This window comes from Hevea brasiliensis, chromosome 10 (assembly GCF_030052815.1).
Source record: "Hevea brasiliensis isolate MT/VB/25A 57/8 chromosome 10, ASM3005281v1, whole genome shotgun sequence".
NCBI lineage: Eukaryota > Viridiplantae > Streptophyta > Magnoliopsida > Malpighiales > Euphorbiaceae > Hevea > Hevea brasiliensis.
In genome coordinates this window covers 88839800-88847099 of record NC_079502.1, presented here as the reverse complement: position 1 = coordinate 88847099, position 7300 = coordinate 88839800, and the positions used below count along the sequence as shown (strand labels likewise).

General features: G+C 31.8%; 1 non-coding gene across 1 annotated transcript; it reads right to left on the bottom strand.

The window, feature by feature from the left end:
* Positions 1-6220: 6220 nt before the first annotated feature.
* Positions 6221-6327, bottom strand: LOC131169903 (small nucleolar RNA R71). Its single transcript, XR_009140850.1, has one exon. It is a non-coding gene; the product is annotated as a small nucleolar RNA R71 (small nucleolar RNA).
* Positions 6328-7300: the final 973 nt, after the last annotated feature.

Below are 7300 nucleotides of genomic sequence, written 5' to 3'. Positions count from 1 at the left end.
AAAAAAAGGCAAATCATTAATAGTCTGAAGCCTTACTAATAAAGTAGAGATATAAATTCCAATCTCAGATCTGAACCAAACCTGATTAGCAATCAAATTGCACAATTAGTAATTAATGTTGGGTTGGCTCTGGAGAACAGGTTACAACGTGCTATATAAACTTGTTTTTAATTCTGCTTTATATTCTTTTAATAAAAAAATAAATGTAATTATTTAGTTATTTTCAAAGATAAAATGATAAATATTTTATATTTATATGAATTTTGTGAAATCCAAATATTTAATTTTACAATTAATTGAAAAAACACTGTAAATATTTATAGCAAATGAATTCATATTAATTATGTTAATTATGTTATATATCAAAGATGAAAATGTAATTTATATTAAAAATATTTTTTTTAGTGATTTTAAGGATTTACTCATCATATTGGCTTAATATATTTAAAATTATTATTTTAAAATAAATAATTTGAAAGTACTTTTCAGTGAAGTTAAATCCTAATTGATAGAAGAGCTTATGTTGTTATCGATTTGTAATCATTTAATAATTAAAAAAAATTCTGCTGCAAATTAATAAAAAAAAAAAAATTATCAGCATCGCCTTTGCATTTTCCATAATTAAGGTAAAAAAATGTCTTCTGATCATATATATATATATATATATATATATATATATATATATATATATATATATATATATATATATATATATATATATATATGTATCTCAACGTCGCTTTGCATGTTTCGTAATTAAGATTCTCATATGATACTTGTAACTTGTTTAATTGATATAACATCTCATATCTGGATAATATTATGCGTTTAAAAAAAATTCATGCAATATTAAAAAAAAAAAGAGTGTTTCAATCGTGGCTTTTTTTTTAAAATAAAAAACATATATTCTTAATAAAAAAAGAAAAAAAAAAAGAAGAGATTTGTGAGAGTTAATTAATCAAAGAAAAAGAGAGTAATAATTGATTGGATTTTAGGGTGGAAACAAATTAATTTGGGGCTCAAATGGTATGAGGGTAAATAAAACATTCCACTTCATTTGTATATTTTTTATAAACATTTTTTTGTACACAAACGTTTATCCTTCCTTAAATTACATACTCTTTTATTCTTTCTAAATTGGAGATTTTTAATATTAATATTGAAATTTCTATAAAATTAATTAAAGTGCAAAAAAAAAAATACACAAATTTAGATGTAAATACTTAATCTATTGATTGCTAAGTTTATCCTCATATGAGTATTTCCATTGCGGCATCCATAATAAAATACCATTTCTTCATGCCATGCAAAACATTAGGTAAAGCTTTAATTATCAAGCAACTATTTGTTGAGAAGAAAAAATAAAACGACGATTAATTAAGCTTTTCTTTTGTTTTTTCCTTTCAATATTGCACACTAGGGCCGTGCACAGTTTATAAGAGAACCGAAGTGTGACGCCTCTCACCTGTCTACAGTGTAGCCAAGCGATGAGTGCCATATTCGGTGCCGAAGCACCCTATTTTGTCTTATCATGTCTATTGTAAATTTTAATGTCATTTAAATCAGGTAATTTATGTGTAGAAATTTTTTTTTATATCTTATTTCTGTGGAGACCCGGATAGATCCTCCTCTGTTTTATCAGCATCTGGCGGGTTCCACTATCACCTGTTAACATATTCATAGTCATCTCACATATTTTCATATCATATTCTCTTTTATCATATCATTCACAACTATTTATGAGATCTCAAAATGAAGTATCATCTATTACATTCATATAGAAATTCATAGATAATAAATTACAAGTTTTTATTTCAATCTCAAGTTTAATTTCAAGTCCAAAATGAAATATATCATAAACTAGTAATTACATCATGACTAAACATAATGAACTAAAATACTAGTCTATACATGGGCCCTACCAAAATACAAAAGACCGGTGAGGTGACTCGCCGATGGCGATCCGGTCGAGCTCTATCGATGCACTCTTGGTGTCGCTACTGTACCGCTGGACTCGATCTTCTCTACGCGCCGATGGAAAACCAACGCGCTAAGCATAACGCTTAGTGGTGCATAATTTATAATAATAATAATTTAACATTTGAAATAATATCTACAACTCATAATTTCTATGTCTTTTATATTTTTATTGCTCTTTGGAAATAATTAACATTATCGGGATCTTTTATGATTACTTATTATATTTTAAGTCTTAATTAATTTTTATCAGTGCCCAAGAAATCTATAACAAATTATAAAAGCTGGATGCATGGGTGTATACTAGTTAGACAGCCATATGTCTATCCAAAGATATCGTCTGTCGAGCATGAGGCGGTATCGCACGAAACCATTATCGAGCTTGTAAAGCCAAAAATAAAGTAGGCACAGTGGCCAGTAAGTAGGCATATATCCAGTAGAATAATCATACCAGACATATATTGTCAGTTCATGATTTTTTCGGTAGGCAGTACTGCTATCTATAGTCCCTAATTGGTATACCAATTTATCTAAACTAAATAAATAAGTCTAGGTATACTATGAGCAATTAAATATTTTTAATTAATTTAGCACTATTCACTGTTACTATTTTCTAGTACTGTTCATTGGTACCATTAATTTCATATTAATAGGACATTAGTCCCAATTTACATATTCATATCATTTTTAATATTTAATTTTCCTTATGAGTATTTTAATTATCATATATAGCATTTTTCCCATGAACCTTTCTTTAGGTTCATGTTGATGTGTTATCTTTATCTAGGAATTTGACTAGGTTAGGATGACTATTTAGTCACACTTCCCTTATAACAATTGCTCCTCTATGTTTAAACTTGAATTTCAGTTTTTGAATCACTGAATTTGGGGTTATAGATCTCAAGTTATGGTTAAAATACCAAAGGAACAGTATTTTGGACAATTTCTGGGTTGGCAGTTTTAGTGACTCAAATTGTGCTAATAATTTGATATAGTTAAAGGCAAAACTGAGTCAAGTAGTCTTCATGAAAAGTGTAGCCCTATGTCTAAGCTTTCTATTGATGAAATTTTAGGTCATTTGGACCAGTATAGAGAGAGTTATGACCAATTGAACATGTACTATTCATTTGGTCATTTTCTGGGTTGGCAGTTTTAGTGACCCAAATTATGCTAATAATTTGAATTGGTTAAAGGCAAAACTGGGTCAAGTGGTCTTCATGAAAAGTGTAGCCCTATGTCTAAGCTTTCCATTGATGAAATTTTAGGCCATTTGGATCAGTATAAAGAGAGTTATGAGCAAATGAACATGTACTGTTCATTTGGTCATTTTCTAGGTTGGCAGTGTTTGGTCATCCGGGTTTGGGCAGAGAATTGGTCATGATTTTGACAGAATTTGGGCAGGGTTTCTTCTTGAAAAATGAAGATTTGGATGTGCCAAAACACCTTCAATTGGCCTCATACCAATTGGAGTCACGCATTGTCAGTTAGGGTTCAACAAACATACTAGATTCATTGAGTCCCAACCTGTAGAAAATTTGATACTCCCAAAATTCAATCTCCTCCTTCTCCAAACTCCAAATAAGCATACATGTCACTTCTATTATCATCAATCTCAAAACAATTAGGTCAAATTCAAAAATGTCATAAAATTCCCACTTTCAAGTGTACAACCCTAATTTCAAACATCAAATTCACATATATAACCATGAAATCAATTCCCATATATAATACCTTGTTAATTAACTTCCCTAATTAAACTAAAACCAATAAAATCCATCATTTTCATGATTCCTCTAGGGCTGCAGAATTCAAGGGTTTCTTTCCCAAATTTTTCTTTTTAATTTCATGTAAATCTTCACTTGGTTTAGCATGATTTTCGTGCTTAAAGAAGAGATTAAGAGTTTTGAGCACTAAGTGATGCATACATTTTGCATAGTCATTTAGGTCTAGTTTCATAGCTATTTTATTTTATTATTAGTCATTTTTAGCTAATTTCATTAGTTATTTAGTTAGTTTTTCATAATTGTCAATTTTGGATTAATTTGTAATTTTTACTTTGTTTTGTAGGAAAAATGGTGTTTTTTAAGGACTATAAAGAAATTTTGCCATTGAGGAGTGATCTCTACAGCCAAAGATGTCAAAAACAGGTTTTCAAGCTGAAATATGCATTGACCAAATTGCGCATAACTTGCCGCATAAGCTATGCATATCTGCATAAGGAGAAAAATCACTGTTCCAACACCTGCCGAATTGTACATAAGGGGAGTGCATAGCTTATGCAGATTCACGCCCCCCTTGTGTGCATAACCTATGCGCCAAGTCATGCAGTTTCGCATAAGTGAACCAGAACCAGCCGAAAACTGCATAAGGGACTGCATAACTTATGCAGTCCCACAAAGGTTTCATTAATGAGCTGGCAGAAGATTCCCTCAGAAAACTCCTCCTAAAACACACCATTTTAGGGCTCCATGTCAGAAAATTTCTATAAATAGCCTTATTTCCCATTTTAGAAGGGAGAAGGAAGGAGCAGAAAAGGAAAGAAAGAGGAGCAAAAGGCCAGCTGAAGAGCCACATTCACCTTCCACTCCATTTCCAATCAGATTTGTAGATTTCTTTCTTTTCTTACATCTTTCCTACGTTTCTAGTGTTTAGTTTCTTGTTTCTTAGCTTAGATTAAAGCTTTATTTCCATTTACACTCACAATATCTTGTAAATATTATGGGTAGTGAGTAGTTTTATTTTGATTCTGGAGTAAGGGTTGTAATATTTGACATAATTTGTGGATTTTGATTGGGTAATCCATATTTTGTGGTCTTAATGAGTTTTATTCATTTCTTGTATGCTTAATGACATGCTTAGTGTAGGATCCCATTAATTAATGTTCTTAATCCATGGTTGAGGCACCGAAAGGAGAAGGCCTTGTGATAGATAATCAAGAAATTGGACTTAATTAACTTAGATCTAGAAATAGACTAAGGATTAAGAGGATTTATAGATTAATTAAAGAACTTAATGGGTCTTAATCAACTCTAACTCCACGAAAGTAGGATTAGATTGATTAATGCACTCTTTGTCTCACTTGAAAGGGTATTCAAAGGATTTAAGAATTAATCTCCTTAAAACCCGTAAGTTCCACAAGATTGGATAACCAATTTGAAATCCCAAAATAGCTCGAATATGAAATCACGAACTCCAGAATCACCTTTTTATAATTGTTAATTTCTAATCAAATTTAATTGCTTGCCATTTTAAATTTTGCCATATTTCAACTTGCTTATTTCAAATTGATGCAATTTTAGTTTAATTGATACATTGTTGGATAGATTATTAATTTTGCACATATAGATTTCATACTCCAATATCCATCAATTTATTGCTTTAATTTCAAAATTAGTCCAATTTAGTCAACTTTTATATCAAAAATTCAATCATTAACACAACTCCTCGTGGGAACGATATCTTTTCTATATTACTTGTACGACCCGTGCACTTGCGGTTGGGCCACATCAAGTTTTTGGCGCCGTTGCCGGGGAGTTGTTTGTTTAAGATTGAATTCTTGATTATTTTAGTTGTTTTTAGTTTTATCTTTGTTATCTTTTCATTTTGTGTTTGTTTGTTCTTTTTCAGGTACTTTTAATCTTTTATGAGAAGAGCTAGAAGCACAAGTGACACATCCTTATTGTTCAATCCTGAAATTAAGAAATTTTGTAAAGCCAACAAGAAAGAAACCAGAAAAAGAAAAGAAGCTTTGAGAGAAATTGAATTAGCAGCAGACATGGCTGATGAAAGAATTAGAATTGGTGGCGGTAATGCTGGAAATGGTCGAAACAATGAAAATGCAGCCCAAGGTGAAGAAATTATAAATGCTAATGTGCCTAGGGGAAGTATGATGGATCATGCTTTTCCTCGTTTTGATGATTTGAGAGAGAGTATAGCAAGACCAAGAATTGATGCAAATAGTTACAAGATGGATTTTGAGGTTCTTCAAATGATTCAAAATTCCCAATTTGGGGGACATCCTTCTGAAAATCCACACACACATCTGAAGAAGTTTGCTATGATCTGTGACATGCAAAAACAACCTGGAGTATCTGATGATGCAGCAAGATTGAAGCTATTCCCATTCTCTTTGAAAGATAGAGCATTGGATTGGCTTGATTCTTTACCTCACAACTCCATTACAAATTGGAAGCAACTCACTAATGCATTTCTTGCACAATATTTTCCACCTGGAAAAACTCAAGAATTGAGGAATCAAATGACAGCTTTCATACCAAGAGAAGATGAAACTCTCTATGAATCATGGATGAGATGGAAGGAATTAGAGAGACAATGCCCACATCATGCCATTCCTAAATGGATGATAAATCAGAATTTTTACACAAATGTCACTCCTGCAATTAAAGGGATTATTGATGCTCAAACAGGAGGAGAATTTATTATAAAACATGAAGATGAAGCTTATGAGCTATTGGAGAAGATTGCAAAGAATACTCATCTTTGGAGTAGTCCAAGAGAACCAACTCCAACTCAAAAGAGGCAAGCTGCTGGAATGTATGATCTTGATCCATTCAACATGATTAATGCAAAGTTTGATGCACTTACAAATGTTTTGGCTAAGAAGATGGAAGATTTGAGTATGTTGGTTAGTTCATCATCATCATCTGGAAGTTCACAACAAGTTGCTTATGCAGAGGGAACTACCAGCTGTGGAGTAGACTATGGAGAGCAAGCTGCATATGTTGGTAATTATGGAAACAAACAAATGGGGAATCCTTACTCTCAAACTTATAATCCAACTTGGAGGAATCATCCCAACTTTTCATGGGGAAATCAGCAAAGTCAAGTTCCAAATCAGAATTTTCAACCACAACAGCAACAAGGAATCCCATATCAGCAAAATAGGCAACCATTGCGTAATTTTCAGCAGAAAAATGTGAATCTTCCACCAAAACAGCAAGAACAAAGTCCCACCACAGAAGTTTTATTACAACAGATTCTTGCTAACCAAACTAAGCATGATGAAGAGATGAGAGAGATGAAAGCAAGGCTAGAACAGATGCAAACACATAACAGAATGCTGGAAAATCAGATTGCACAACAAGCATCTTCCTCAGGTACCAAGTCTTTTGGAAAACTTCCAAGTCAACCAGAAAACCCAAGAGAGCAGTGTCAAGCTATTACTTTAAGAAGTGGGAAAGTTGTAAATAATGAGAAGAGTGAAAAAAATGAGAAAAGTGAAAATAGTGAGAAGAGAGAAAATGAGAAAGAAACTGATGAGGGTGAAAAACAAGAGAGTGCAGAAAAATGTAAAGAGAAAATT